Below are 15961 nucleotides of genomic sequence, written 5' to 3' on the forward strand. Positions count from 1 at the left end.
TGTTACGACGAAATTCGCAGATTTTTTTGACGAAGAATTAACCTGAAGTGTTCTTCGTAATCTCGGATAACAGGAACTGCGCTTGCTGCCGACTTCGAGTTGAGTGTTCCGTTGTAAACAAGGCCAAGAGCGGCTGCAGAGCAGGGCAAGAAAAACTAAAATTTTATCATCGTGTCAATACCAATATTTCAATTCATGATGTTGTATTAGAAAAACTTTGAAATATATTGATCACCACGTATAATTACGCGATTCCACAGGAATTTAATCGTAAGCATTTATAAATCTGACCCGAGGATCATTCGCCGGGAAATAATATCAAAATTGCTTAAGCTGAATTATCGAAAGCAATGTCAAAATCTAAGTTCCATATTGGTTTAAAATTTTGTTTGTAACAGTTGATTTTTCAAAACTTTCCAGGGAACGGCTCCAGGGCCCCGCAAAGTTCAGGGTAAACACAAGCGCGGAAGGAAAATTAAAAGATTTTTGCTGTATCTTCAACAAGATTCTGAGTGGTGTTTATATTTTTGGTTCATATTCAAAATACGTTAACTCAGTACCGTAAAGTTTCCAAGATTAACCGTTAATTTAAGAAGCTCCCTGGATAATATGTAACCAGCGTTCTTCGTAAATTTAAGGTGAAAAGTTTTAACAGTGCATCAACACCGAGTAAGTTCTCAAAATGTTTCGGAGTCAACTTTGAGGGGCAGTCTTCTAAGTTATTTTGTTTTTATGATATTTGTTATTTTTTTCGGTGATTTAAATTGAACACATAATACATATTTAGTTGATAGTTTATACGTGGATTTATAAATTTAAAAAAATATTTATATAATGGTTTCGAAATCCTAGCTAGCGCATTGAACTCATGAAATCGGGTGTTAGACAATTCTGATTTAATCGTTTGTATACGTAACTTTTGTCGTGAAACTATTTTTAAGTTCATCTTTAATAAAAAATAAGAAATTGGTTTTTCCAAAACCTCCAAAAATTTATGGTTTTTTGGCTTTTGGAAAATAAAATTATTTATAGTCTGAGTATGATAACCTAAAAAAAAAAGTTCTACGACAAAAGCTACACAATAAAAATTAATTCAAAACTGAATACCACACAATTTCAAGTTCTAGAAGCTAACGCTGTAATAATTTTTTTAATTTCTAAAAAAAATCTAAATAATAAATTATTAAATTTATGCAACCAATTATATACAACTAATCGTTGGTAAATAATTAACCTAGAATCATAGGTGAAACACGGAGTAACAGAAGCAACATAATTATGGATACTACCCCGTTACACCTTCTGTGCATGAGCGTGTGACATAAATCCTACACAGCTCTCCTGTGCACAGAAAGTGTCCGTGAGCTAGAGAAGTGGCTAAACGAACGAAAAAGCGCAGGGAAGCTCAAGACGACGGGACCTCCAATACCATCTCAGTCATCCCCGAACTACCCCGTGGCCGATCCGGTACTTGTGAGTTAGTGCCTGCCCGTGCCCGGAAAACGTTAACTACTCATCCAACCTCAGCGTGTATTCGGGTGCGGTTCGAGGGGTGGGGGTCTTGCGACGACTATTATCTCGTCTTAGGAAGATTCGCACCTCGGCCTTCCTGTCAGCCCGGCCGTCTCGGCCCGAAGGGGGGGAAGACGTCGAGGGCGGTGTTTGGCGAGCCCTCCGGGGAGGGCGTGTTGACGCTGAGGGCGTCGCCGGCAGATGGCGCTCGGCCAGACACACTAACGAATAGGCCCCCGCATTCCTGCACGCGAGGCCCAGGTAGCTGCTGGACCAGCGGCGCGTCTCCCAGACCTCGGCTGTGGCCACGTGTTCCGAGGCCGCCGCAAAGGTAGCGCGCTGAAGCCCCGTCGTCTCGTTTACCCGATCTTCGCGTGCCACTAGGAGGGCAGGCGTTTCCCCCGCGAAATAATAATCTTATCGTTCGTAGGGACCGGAAAAATTCGCGAATTCATTTCGCGATAGGCTAAAATACAAATAGTTACACCTCAGTGCTGCCTCTGCTATTGGCTCACAACTCATCTGGATGACTCTTGGGGGCCAATGAGAAACTCCCTACCAAAGCTTTCTACGAATCACAGGCTGCAACGTTGGGACGTCTCACAAGACAGCAGCCAATGAGGGGGTGACATTTGACCGAGTGTACGTAGAACTATGGAGTTCATCCTACAGGTCATTGAACCCGCGAATTGTTCCGGTCCCTACAGTCATTAAGGTAGAGTCACAGTACCACGACTCGACAAATCCGATTATACGTCGCAACATCGTTCCACCAACGGGGCAGAGTTAACAGCGTAGGGTCACAATAGCACGACCAACTCCAATATGGCTTTCAGAAAACCTTCCCGTGCAAATGCGTCCATAAAACGCGGTAGAGAATGCGACTGAATCCAACCTTTGTGAAATGGTGTGATTGCCGTGATAGTTCTAGTCGCCCGCGTGAAATACGTAAGTCATTTCCTCGCGGTGCTCACAGACTAGAGCATGTTAGCAAATAAGTTTAACATTGAAAATTTGTCTTTTTCAAGGCAGAGATCAAGCATTAAGAGAATTTTCCGATGACCTGAAAATAAAAATGTACATTGGCAGCATTATTAAAGTTATATAGTAGTCATTTAAAAAAAAAAAACCCAACCAACCGTTCACATGATTTAACTGGGTCCATATACCTACTGATAAAATATGCTGGGCGTGGAAGAGTCATTTAAAAATAAGTATTCATCATTTAAAAATTCAACACTGTCATACTTTAAGCTGTTAGCAACGAGTAATGACAGGAAGAATACAATGGTGTGAACAAGTGGTTAGGTTGTTGAAATATTTTATTTTATGCGTTGATCATTAAAAAGGTCAGTAATATTTGGATGGTTAAGAAAATAACTACAAAGCTTCTCCCACATCTATCACTACAACCTGAAAATAATGAACTCATTTTATTTTATAAGTGATTATATGATGAAGATAAAACTAACATAATGACGGTGATAATAATTATGGTCCATGTCAAATCACATCTCTGTAACTCTCCCCTGTTCATAACCTTTTTTAGTCTTGCTACCCCAATGAACTATCAGAAAAATCTGATTTTACTCCCCTTTAAAATGTTATCGAAGAAAACAACACATGCATACAAATAGCCTTTTTTAATCATAACAGTGCACAAACATTTACGTAATTACAAATATTTAAATGCACTTTCTTAGTTAACTAATGACAGTTAATGTGAAGGTTGGAATTTTTTTTTTTTTGCATTCGCAAGGTTCTTTTTATGTTAGGTTTAATTTCACTTAACGCGCATCTCAAGTCATGTTTCACATTGAGACAGATTCTGGGATTTGTTTTTACTGTTACTCAAATTGAGAAACCTCTCTACCTATTCTACCTTCTCTATCTACCTACATACACATCGCCATGCTTTTTATTAGTGTACATACAACGCGAGAGAGCGCAAGCCACGTGGCGCTGATTTGTCATACTATTTATTATCTACACACCAAAAATTACCAGCATTATTACCTCCGCATAATGGCTGTTTAACCCCAGCAGGGGTGAATACCCCAGGTTCAGGGGTAATCTCCCGAAAAGAATAACTTAATTGTATTGAAAATGTACCATTTTTGGGAGTCTATCTCGTTCCATGTTTTTGGGAAGAAAGATACAGAATATAGTACAAATGTACAGCAAGTGTGTATGTAGGCTATATGAGGGGAATTATACCTGGGCTTCGACATCGGTCGATAAGATTTTAATGGTTGTTTACGTTAAACGCTTTTGTTTGCAATTTCCGTTTTAAATTTTTTTATGAATGTACCTGCAGCACGAGTGACTTGAGAACGCAAAACCTCCAGTCGGAGGGAAAGGATAACAACACTGGCGTGCCTTTAGTGAGAGTAAGTGAGAGGTATGACGTGCCTCCGTCACGCACAGAGGATTCGGACAATGGGGTATCCAAGGCTCGAAACACAACCTTATTGAACGGCCTCACGGGACGGATACACGCTGCTAAGTACTGCGCACATGCGGCGGTTACTTCTCAAATTTACTCCCCTGACAAGTCCTACGACTTACGGTCCCCGCCTACCCGGGCACACTTACGGTGTGCGGAGCTTCAGATAAAACCACACAACTTGATAACTGCTTAAGATATCCGAGTGAAGATTTATCACGAAGAATGGGACTTGTATTTAACCTTTAACTTCATTTCTCCGCCACATAATGTGAAGTTTAGTGCCCAAATCTCGTAGTTGTCCTATGCACGACGAGAAGACTGCGCGCTAGAAGCACCAGCGAGCGTCGCACTGACAACCCCCGCCCCCTTTTCCTATACTAGGCGCGTGCCTTAGTTTACATTTTTCACAACGCTTTAGGGCAAAAAAAATAGATTGTTATTTTGTCATCCGCCTTTTTGGGACCCCAACACAAAAATTTTTTTCTGCTTCCTACAATGCACTGTTGAGATTTTTCATTTTAAATCAACCAATAACGTAGGTTACAAATTATCCAGAGAATTTTGTAAATTTACAGCTCACGTTGAAGTTCACCTTGTCGGAACACCTGCGTAGTTTCTACGAAGAGCCAGTTCTATGAAATTACGAGGAATATTTTTATTTTTTTTTAATTAATCGTTAACACTTTTGTGTATTCACGGTGACTTCTAACAGCGTGCAGACAGTGGAGCGTGTAGAAGAAGACAGACGGTGCAGTAGGAGGAAGGGAAGCGGGAGGATGGGGAAGGAGGTGGTTGGAGGACGACGTAATTACGAGCCGTCTGGGACCCCGCCCGACCCGCGATCACAACGAGGGCGATCAGCAATTAGCGGCGCGGAGGGCCAGGGTCGGAAGGGCCACTGGTTGTCCGCCGGCTGGCCCTGGAACCCTTCCTTGACGGCTCGAGAGGAGGACGTACCGCGAAGACGTTTGAAGGTAATGAGGATCGAAGAAGGCTTCCGCACACTGTCCGAGGATGCTTGGCTTGCGAGTTCCAGAGACACCCACCATCAGATCTCCACAGTGGACTTATTTTTTTTTTTGTAAATGCAATATAAATATTCGTGTAAAAATACAAATATTTGTACATTTACATGAAAGAAACCGTATCGCTCCAAAATAGATTTCGCGATAATGCTGCTTTATGTTGTCCCAGTTCCTCCAATAGTTAAACTTATGTGTAAACCATTCCCTGAATAGCTCTCCGCTATTAACTGCGCACATTAATAAGCATAATATACAATTGTTTTGAAAACAATATTTTTAAGAGTAATAGAAAAAAGCCTGGCATCTAAGATGAGAAAAACTAAGAAAAAAAATTGGTAGCATTTTATTTCGGTAAAAGGAAATGTAAGTTATTTATTATGTGACATCATTGGGAATATGTTTCACCTTTCCTCATATGCGTTCATAAATTGTTCCCTTGGACAGTGGTTTACGAAAGCGAGCTTTCAAATTGCACTTGAGTTATTTTATATTTTCAACAAACATAAAAAAAACGGGTGTTATTTTTCTAAGTCCACAAAGTAAAAACTGTAAAATTTTGAATTTATGCTGTTATTGCTCCAAAGCAAGCCATGTGGATGTTACCGAATAAAACATTGGGGTTTTCAGATTATTACAAGCTATGCGTTACATTTTACATTACTACGATAGTATTTACAAATTCTAATGATTTCATAGACTTGCCAGAACTTTAATATGTAAACCAAAGAAGCAGCATATTCGCAAGTTGTGCCAGATAAAATCAAGCTTACTTCAGAGGTATCTCTGAAAACGTATACTTAATGTATAATGTCAACAAGTTATAAAAATTAGATGATGGAGTTTAGTAGTTTGTTATTCATACCAAATATAGTTATTTTCACTTAATGACTTATGAAAAATAAGATGTTTTTTTGCTACAAATTTAACCCAATAGCATTTGAATGTTGAAAAATTGAACAAACACATGAATTTGTTTGCATGTTGTTTGTGTTTATTTTCTTGCCTGTTTATCGATAGATTTGTAGATATGTTTCTTCACTTCATTAAACTAAAAGTACTTTGTATACGCCTCTTAAGGGGTGAGATTTCAGAAAATTGTTAAATTTAGTTGTTTATTATTGTATGTTCCACATTCGCGACCAATATCCTAACATACGCTTGGTCAACTATAATTCTATAATCACACGCTGTAATACGAGCTATAATTAATTACTGTAACAACATATTACCCTTTTCCATCCATTTAGAGGTGGAATTTCGTAAGGGCGACATTTCTTTAACTGGGAAGTATACACGAGAAGTGCACAGATTTGTTTACTCGCATACCTGCATACTTCACTTCGAGTTCGGACAGTCCTTGCGATGTCACTTCCAGGGGATAAGTTCGTGAAAGCACGTACTTGGGGGGTGGTTCGGTCAAGGCTCCGAGCGCGAACATATTTTCAACAACAGTGACTTGTCTCTCTCCAAAGTTGGCGTCACCTAAAGAGTGACATAAAGCCTTCGCTGTGTCTCGTCCTCCGGAACACAGCAGCTGCGCCGTCGTCGATCTTCGCCGCCGCCTTCTGTGCTCTGAATGACCACGCCTCCTCATAAATACTCCGTCCGTCGCGTCCTGTCAACTCATTAAGAGCACTCGGCTCGGACTTTAAAAATGTTGTCTCGACACCCCATGCGCATTCCTGAGCGACCGACGAGTGCTCTTCAGCGAAGTCCTGCGTGAGTGGGCCGACTAAAAATTCTTTGGAAATGAAATATGTTTTCCTGTTACTCAATTTTGGAAATGAACAGAGTTGGAGCCCTAATAAGCTACACTATGTGCGATACTTAGAGCCAGGGGCGCAACAACAGGGGGGGGGGGTAAGGGTATCTTGCCCCCCCCCCCCCCCTCCTTCTGAAACCTTGAAGTGGGGGCAAACGGGGGCAAAGAAAGTGCTGTGTAATCAATTTTTAGATAATAAAACTGCTTAAATAGCACCATTTTCCACCTTGAAATACAAATTTTCCCGGGGGAGGACCCCAGTACCTCCCGCTTCAATAGGGGGGATCGATAATTCTTTATAAAAATGTATATTGTCCCCCCCTTTGGAAATTTAGTTGTTGCGCCCCTGCTTAGAGCTACGATTATTTCACGATGCACTGGTTAGCAAAGTAGATTTGGCGCACAGTAACAATTGCTTCATGTTAATGATTAGACTGCAATTCCCTTGATACGCCTTTGGAGACCCTCAGCTAATTTTTTTAAAAGAGAGAAGTGGTTACCCAATCACGTGTAACATTGTTGAGCTTTCTTAAATTGTATATACAATTTGAGTCTATTTTGGAGTGAAATGAATCAGCAAAATAGTTGTTGCTCTACTGATACTGAGCCTAAACCATCACAGTTTAATATTTGCATCTCTTAAATCATAACCACTTCTCACCACTTAGACTAAATTTCAAAAGATATTCACACAAAAAATAATAAGAAAGCAGGTGCAACAAAACTTTTTCAATAACAATATACATTTTTTTTCTCCAAATATTTCAGCATTTGATTTAATTTAAGTAGGAATTTTATCATTTTTCACCAATGAGTTTTGCTGGGGAAAATGATTAAGAGTTTAGAAAAAATTTATATGAGAAAATAGTCTATAGAAACGGAAACAGCAAAAGGATATTCAAGTCTTTAACAATCTGATACCACAAGTAAAGTAACCAAAGTATTTATAGTTTGGTGAAAATATCGACGTTGAAGAACACTAACAAAACTCTCTTCTATATCTTCTAATATTTTAAAAAGAACATTTTATTCGATTTCCATTGAATTACTAAGAACTCTGTTATTGCTAAGATTTAAATGAGACTAACTTAAATGGAGAATTTCTATTTTAGTCAGTATTTACGCAACACTATGCTTGTTACTCAGATTTCCAAGTTCCTCGATAATCCTACTGGTTTTCTGAAACATTCGCTTATTTCAGTTTATTTTAAATCAAATTTTCCATGAAATATTGCAGTTTCGAAGATAAGTCGAGGGTTATCGTATCCGATATGTATTTCAAAAAGATTTTATGAGACTATAAAACATATCACTTCAAATATGTTGGATGGTTACGGATTATTAATGTATTAAAGCTTAAATGTTTTTAATTTCATACATTGTATGCTGTTAGAAATCGTCAACATTACCAGCGAAATTAATCTTTTGTAACAAATTGTTCAGCTGCACATGGAAACGTAAAATGGCACACATTTTACAAAAAAAAAAATTAAATCTCCCTTTTTTTTTCTTAAAAAAAAATTAATGACTGAAATGCTCAAAGAACCAAAGAGGAAACAAACGGATGATAAAAAGCTGCAGTGGTCACCATTGCTCATTCAAGGCTCTTCTCATCTCCTGCATGACCCAGCTAATTAGGTACGTGCACTGTATCTTACACGTCCAGGTACGCTTTGATGTGATGCGAGATAACCATTCATCTTGTGTGCTTCATTATCTGTACTAATGTTATAAGTAGAGAGAGAGTTTGTTTGGTTGTTTGTAGAAAGTAAACTCGAAATCTACTTGACTGATAAAAAAAAACCATCCACTGTTATAAAGCTACATAATTCCAAATGAACATATGCTATTTTTTTAATTGAGTGTTTGTAAGATAAAGCAATATTTATAACTAAAACCATACAAAAACAACCAAATCGACTGCTTTCTTGGCTCTCACTGATGAAATCGTTAATGATATAACAACGTAAATATGTCGCGCCGTGACATGGTGCAAACGTGTGTTAAAAAAAATGCTATTTTATATGTGAATCCCTACTTATATTATAACAGCGAAAGTGTGTTTGTCTGTTTGTCCTTAAATCACACAGCAACGGAGCAACGGATCGACATGATTTTTCCCCCGCATATACATAGATAGTTTATGGGCCGGAGAGTAACATAAACTACTTATAATTATGAAATTATATCCCTAAGGGAGTGAAAATGGAGTAAATTCATTTTTTTATATTTGAAAATCATTGGAGGTAGGTCATAAACACATACACAGTGAGTTTGTGTCATTTATCTATGTCCGCCACATTGTCATATAGTAAGGTCTGGCAACTTCCTATCCATCTCCTTGGCGAAACCCATCCGCTTAGTGAAGCTCGCGGCTGCTATTGAACTAAAGGCGCTATTAACAGTTAAGTTTAGAACTTCATCAATAGATGGCGTTGTTTTGAATTTGTAACGCGCTATCGTTTGGTGCGTCCGTAACGTCTTGCCTAGGGGTTGCCTGCCTTCCCACAAAATGAAGCTGAAGAGTGGCGTCCCAGTTTTACTGATGCGCGGCCTTGATGCGCCAAGATTGTGCAATCAACGGGACTTTAAAATCAAAATTTCCCGTTTTTTAAGTGTATGTCCCACAGACTTGAAACTCGTATTATGATGTGATTAGCCCGGAAAACGTCTAGTACTTCATCTAGTGTTTAATAAATTGCATTATTGCATTGCAATATTGGTTCAAAGAACGTATACAAAAATAATTTGACCATTTTATTAAAGTGTATTTTCATTATATAATCTCATTTTAAGAATTCATTACTTTGTTTCAAATGTTTATTTTCTCAAAAAAACATAATTATTCGCAGTCGGTAGGACTCGAACCTACGCTCCCATAGGGAATCTGATTTCTATTCAGACGCCTTAACCACTCGGCCACGACTGCACTTAAGAATAATTAATAAACTATAGCATAATATTATATTGCCGATTGTTTCTCTTAATGAACGTAATCAATTAACTTTGAATCGTTTCCTTACTATCCACTGCAAAAAAAATACTTTTTTTTTGTAAATCTCGGTTGGAGATTAATTTCAAAAGCTGAATATTCCTAACCATTTTCCTCGAAAAAGCACAAGTTTTTTTGGTGTACAAACATCTTAGCTCTCCGAATACGGCATTTAGTAGGAGTGATTTCGTGAATGGAAAGGAATTCGCGTGGAACTGAAATGTGTAATCTCGGTGCTGTCATCTGTGGCGGAAGGCACGAGCCAAAGTTCATACAGCCAAAGGGGAAATTTAAAGTATTAACTTTTTAGTCAATTTTAGTAAGATTAACAATATTTTGGTAGTCACGTCAAACTACAATGATTTGTTCTTCATTGCGGTTGAGTTTGTAGTTTCCATATTCAGAATAGCAGTAATTCCGCCTGGGGATATAGTGACTGCAGTGTCGACCGGAAACTAAGAATTGTAACCCTTCTAATTGTGGGTGTGCGGTCAGCCAAAAGTTCTAAGCCATGGTTCACGATTTTAAAAAAAAAAATCAAAGCAGGTCATGCACACGACCTGTGCAAAACCGGTTCTCAATTAAATTTTAGGTTTTAATAATAGCCAATGATATTTCGCGATGAAAATAACCTCGTTTGGTATTGTTTAGTAAATAAATATTTTGAGTATGACTTTCCAGAGTAAGCTATCCACCAACCAGAAAACACTACTTTTAATTTCATAATTTTTTTAGGTTATGATTGGGAGGCAAAAAAATAATAATAAGTAAATAACTTTTAAGGGACTTAAAAAATATTTTTTATTGTATATACATCGCAATTTTAGTATGTTAATAAAGTATTTCTATAATTATCTTACAATTATATTGACACGGGGTTAAATTAATTTTGAAACATAAGGATGGATATGGAAAAGTTAGTTCGAACTTGATGTTTTTATATGTCAGGTTTTTTTAGCGATTCATAAAAGAAAACTTGCTCTTAAAAAAACTGTAACATCCGTGATAAGCTGGGTATAACAGCAAGTCTTTCGTAAATTACTTTGAAGATAAATTTTTACAATCAAAGCCTGTCACTATATGCAGACTCGGTAGCATCCATTTTTAATCTAGAGTCAGGTAAAAACAGAAAAAAAAGGTTACTTTTTTGGTTATAGATGTTACAAAACCTTAAAAATTAAATTTAAAATAATTTTATTTAAACACTTTTATAAAAGTGTTTGCTTAAAACAAACAAGGTCTTATACACACACATGTATTTAATATTTGGCCCAAAACACGAGTGTACAAAAATAAGTTAATGGATTTGAAAGACAATCCTAAAATTTCGCCAAAAAAAATGTAATGTGCTACAGAATGATTAGCATATTTGTCTGCACACGTATTGCGATCGAGAGAAAAAATAATAATTTTTAGACATATCTTCCAGATAAATTATATTTGTTGATAAAAATAATGTTAATAAAAGATATTTGTAAACATTTTCACCCAACTGACTCATAATAAATACAAGTAATTAGGAGAAAATATAAATGTTCTAAGGGTAAAACGATTTAACTTAAATGTAAAAAAGAAATGGTGGTGCGTTGGTGCCATGTGCGTTAGAAGTAAAACTTAACAGCTAGAGGCATAATATATTTTTATAGAAACACATATATTTGAAACACAAGGCAAAAACACATTTATATAATTACTGGAATTGTAAATAGATTTTCTTAATTCTAATTTATTTCAAACGAATTTTTTTTAAGGGGAGAAAAATTGTTTGCAGTTTCCAGCGTAACGCTGAATGCAGCGCTGTAGCGTCGCTTCGCTAACTCTTGTCCGAGAGCGTGGAGTGGGGAGTTATGTAATCTACCGCCTCATATCCGCCATCGAAAACCCCACTCCTGAGCGTAGAATTTTTTTTTTCGTTGTACTGTGACGAGAGTTCGCCTCGGTTGTAAAGAAGTCTCACTTAAAAAAAAAAAACGAGTAGGTATTGCCTTGGAACGTGTTCGTTTAAATAAACCAAGTGGGAAGTGCTACTTCCTCGGCAAGGTCACGCCTGCCGTGTGCGCTGCAGCGATACGTGTGTTTGTTTACACTGCCGCCGCTGGTGGAAGGAGTAGGACGAGAGGTGGATGCTGGAATGCCGACTGGAAGACGGGGCGAGCGTAACCAAACACACGCCGCCGGCGGCGACCACGGATCCTTCTCCTTCTGGTGCCTGGCAAGAGTTCCTCCGCGGTACACCACGCCCTCGACACACACGCCGCTGTGGGGGCTACCAATTGACACGGGGACCAGCGGCCATGTTGGCCTGGGCGTGGCACGGTGTCTTAGCACCTGCCCTTCGGCTCCCTCCTCCCTCCACCCCCTTCTCTCCCTCGTGTTGGCGGCCTCCTCGGCTAGAGGCCACGAGCTTGAACAAATCCCTCCTCGCCGCCCTCCGGAAAGTACGCCAAAAAGTGTTGCTCATGGGTCAAAAAACAAAAATACCAAGACGTACCAAATTATAATTACTCTTGCGATATGGCTATTTCCTTGTACTCATTACAACATAAAATGCATCAATGACTGTCGTTCTACGCAGGGGCGTAGGAACCGGGGGGGACAGGGGGGACGTGTCCCCCTGAACTTTTTGGGTGGAGGGTACTGTCCCCCCCAACTTTCTACAACGTGATATTTTTATTTTATAATATTATTCTGCCCAACTTTATTTGTAATTTCTTCACTCATCAAATTTTATCTTAAGGAAACAATAATAATTTTAAAATCAATGTATCCAATGGTTAGATACAAAAACTGCTTAAAAAGCGCTATTTTGCACTTTTAAAATCCAAATTTTCTGGTGGAGGACCCCCGGACCCCCCCCCCTCCTCCGGGGGGGGGGGGAATGGTTTTACATGACATCAAAATCATTATTTGTCCACCCCAACTTTATGAACACTGCTACGCCAATGGTTCTACGCTTTGTAACATATTTTCCATGGCTTTCCAAGTACCTTTCTTGCTGTCTTATCGCGCGAAATATTACGGATCGCTAATAAAACTGTCATTAGGCTAATAGATGCAGGATGTGTGTTTTTAAAGATGCCCCGTGCAGCATGTGTGAAAAGGATGAGTGAGTGAGTAAATTACATTGCAGAGTGACAATAACTTACCAAGATAAGTTGCTGGAAATGTGCTCTTCTCTGGGTATGTTGTTGTCACCCATTTAAACGATCACCTATTCTTTTCACAGATGTTCCCAGGGGACTCTTAAAAAAAGACTCACGTCGTTCATATTATTTTATATATAAAAAAAGCTTTTCAGGTTTGTTGTACGTGACGACCATAGCCAGAAAATCCGTCTGTTTTTGAGGGGTGGGGGTTAAAATATACACTGTATTATTGTTTTATTTACATGAAAAGAGAGAATGATTTCGGAGTGTATTATCTTAGTTTAATTGACGTGAAACCGAACTCATTAAAAAAATAAAACGAAAGAAAAATATTTATGACAAATGAGACTACATTGGCAGTGCAGAGCATCAGGTAAAGATTTTAAGCCAGCAGTTAGTCAAGAAATGTAGTTAAAAAAAACTCAATTTGCGTATACTTACCCAGCTCGGCATTATTTGATGTAATTTTTACGTTAAATTTTCTGTCCGAGTTTCTCACTGTGTGTTTGTAACGTGAGAACACACGAATTTTTCCTCGTTGCAGAGATTAGACGTTACACGTGTGGCGAGAATCTTGTGTTGGATCATCACACCGCCTGGCATGGACCGAGGCCGCGAGCTCTGAGTCAGTACGGGCCAAGTGGTTCGGAGTCCGTTACGTCCATGAAGGTGACGTCTCGCCTGGGGTGTAGCTGTGTTGGTGAGGCGGGATGATAAATGCGACGCTCGCTGGTGCTTCCAGCGCGGCACCTTCTTTGAACTGGCGCGCAGTCTTCTCGAGCAGTGCGTGGGACAACCATGAGATATGAGCAGTAACCTAACATAATATGGCGGGGAAATAAAGATAAAAGTGCAATGCAAGTCACTTGAGTGCTTTAGAGAATCTCCACCGGATGCTTCATGCCTAAAAATGGATCTGAAAACACAGGTTTAACTATTTTCACTCTTCTAACAATGCAGTTTTTTTTTTAAATAATGAACAGAAATACCTATCTGCCCTTAGCGTACTCTTGTACTTTACGTAAACAGACACCAGTCGGATATTTTGAGCAGTTTTAAAATCGAGTTGTTTTTTTCCGAAGCTCTGCACACAGTAAGTTAGCTTGTGTCGGCGGGCCCATTCAGCAAATATGTGCGCTAGAAACTAATATTGTGTAAAAACCTGACGTTTTTGTCACATACCGTCCGATAGATGGCAAAAGGTATGCCCAGTTTAAACAACGTGTCTGTTAAATACGCATGCTATCAACATTATGACAACAAACATAACTTTCTTTCCTGTTGGAAAAACGTTTTTTAATCATTATACAGGTTTACGGGAGATTTAAACCTTCAATTTTTTTAAGTTTTTAAAAAGACGTTTAAAATGTTTGGCACCAAATAATATTATATATAAAGTGACATTTATGTATAACATATTTTTTTTAATACACCTCTTGCCAATAGGTTATTTCTCACATTCTCGCCTGTGTTGCTAGTATATAGCTGTCCGGTATTAGTCTAGTGTATTTGCTTTAAGCCTATGTGCATACTGTGCGACGCATGTTCCTATCATTTCACGCACCGGCCAAAACCAAACGGTCTCTCGAAAGAGCCTCACACTTACGTATGTAAATCATGTGTAAAATAGGGAATGAATTATACATCTAAACTTTTCTCTCTTCCTTTTTTCGCTTGATATGGATAGAACGAAATAGAGTAGATAATTACACAACACGTTGAAACGTAACGATCCTTCGTTAAAAGATCATCAAGGTTAATACTTCACGTGCAAAAAACCGGTTGCCCTGTTCTTGAGAACCCATTTGCATTTCAATGTCAACACACATGTGCTTACATTTCTTTATCTTAAAAGCAAAATTAATTTTAAAAAATCTGCTACCTGCAAAAAGTGTTTTACAATATTTATTTTGTTAACCATGTATAACATTAAAATCAATAACATCCATATTTAAGTCTTGGTCTCACACACTATGTTGATCTTTTACTTTTTTTTCGTAATTATTTCCAATTAAATATAGTAAAAAGTTAATTGTATACCTGCCTAGCATTTGTTTTTCCGCCATAAATATTTACAAAAGATATTCACTAAATTAAATATCATGGGTGTAAACTGTTGCGTAAGAATTGCGCGCTTTTTTGCAACCAAGTTATTACACTAGGTGAATATATTTTGAAAATATTATTGGAAGAACAACAAATTCAAGGGAGGTTCAAAGTTAAAATTTTGTAAATATTCCTTAAATAAAACTAATGACGTAAACACGAAAAAAACAAAAATCAACATGGCATGGGAGACTTGGCCAGCTGTCTCTACCACAATCTATTTTCGTGCGTGAATGATTGCAGCTCTAACCGCACGGAGTTCACACATGGCATCACCAAGGTTACGTCTCGGGTCCATGCTGACGTTCTTGACTTGTTCGTTAGCACTGTTTGTTATCTTCCACTTCGGCTGGTTTCGTTCTGCCTTCACCGTGGCGCACACATCGTAGACCACGCACCGCCTGGCCGCATATGCAACCTGGTCGCGCGGTGCTGTGAGCAACATTGCCGCCTTCGAAGGCGCTCCCTGTCTTTTGCAAATACCACAGCCTCGATTAATTTACAAATCTTGGCATAGACAATCCCCCGAGAAGGGTAAAATGTACACTGGATAATATGACTTCTGAAGTAATAAACTTGTATTATACTAGGTCCAGACTACCCGTGCCCCACCCATAAGTCAATCCTGGATCCGCCCCTGTACCTTTGCATGGATTAGAAGCAGTACTATAAAACAATGATCATGCATTTGGGGAATTTTGATTTGACGCAATTTTTTACGTACGAAATTGCAGTTTTGCACTGTTTGTCATGGAATAAACTCAGTCTGTTTGTGCATGATAACGGGAGCAGATGCCAGTTCCCGAAACGTCGCAATTGTTTTGTCATAGGAAACCTACTATGTTCGTCGGTGCTGTAGTCATCGTGTGGTCCGTAATACCTGTTTAGGTTCATTGTTGTACCATCTGTTCGATATCGGCTGATTTAGGCTAGTTTTCTGTAGTTTATGTGTTCATTTTAGGTATATTT

The 15961-nt window shown here is 38.6% G+C and overlaps 1 non-coding gene across 1 annotated transcript; it reads right to left on the bottom strand.

Moving 5' to 3' along the window:
- Positions 1–9595: 9595 nt before the first annotated feature.
- Trnas-aga (transfer RNA serine (anticodon AGA)) lies at positions 9596–9677 on the bottom strand. Its single transcript has one exon. It is a non-coding gene; the product is annotated as a tRNA-Ser (tRNA).
- Between the last annotated feature and the right edge of the window lie 6284 nt (positions 9678–15961).

The sequence above is a fragment of the Bacillus rossius genome, chromosome 12 (assembly GCF_032445375.1).
Source record: "Bacillus rossius redtenbacheri isolate Brsri chromosome 12, Brsri_v3, whole genome shotgun sequence".
NCBI lineage: Eukaryota > Metazoa > Arthropoda > Insecta > Phasmatodea > Bacillidae > Bacillus > Bacillus rossius.